This window comes from Penaeus monodon, chromosome 29, assembly GCF_015228065.2.
Source record: "Penaeus monodon isolate SGIC_2016 chromosome 29, NSTDA_Pmon_1, whole genome shotgun sequence".
NCBI classification, from domain to species: Eukaryota; Metazoa; Arthropoda; class Malacostraca; order Decapoda; family Penaeidae; genus Penaeus; species Penaeus monodon.
The window spans coordinates 8,808,363-8,808,617 of record NC_051414.1 but is presented as its reverse complement, the minus strand read 5'-3'; positions in this window follow the sequence as shown (position 1 = coordinate 8,808,617).

Below are 255 nucleotides of genomic sequence, written 5' to 3'. Positions count from 1 at the left end.
CACAATTGTTTTTTTTCCGCTTGATTGGTCGACTACATGTATTTCTTTATCTATTTCATGATTAAAAATATATATATTTTTTTGCAAATAATACACGAAAGATTTATTTAATAAAAAACATTTTGAAATGTATTACTTTTTTCACATAAGGAAATATACTAAAATAAATGAAAATGATACTAAAATAATTCATTTCAATAATGTACTAACTGTAAAACCCATAACAATCGAATATTTTTTTCTGTTTATTGTAGT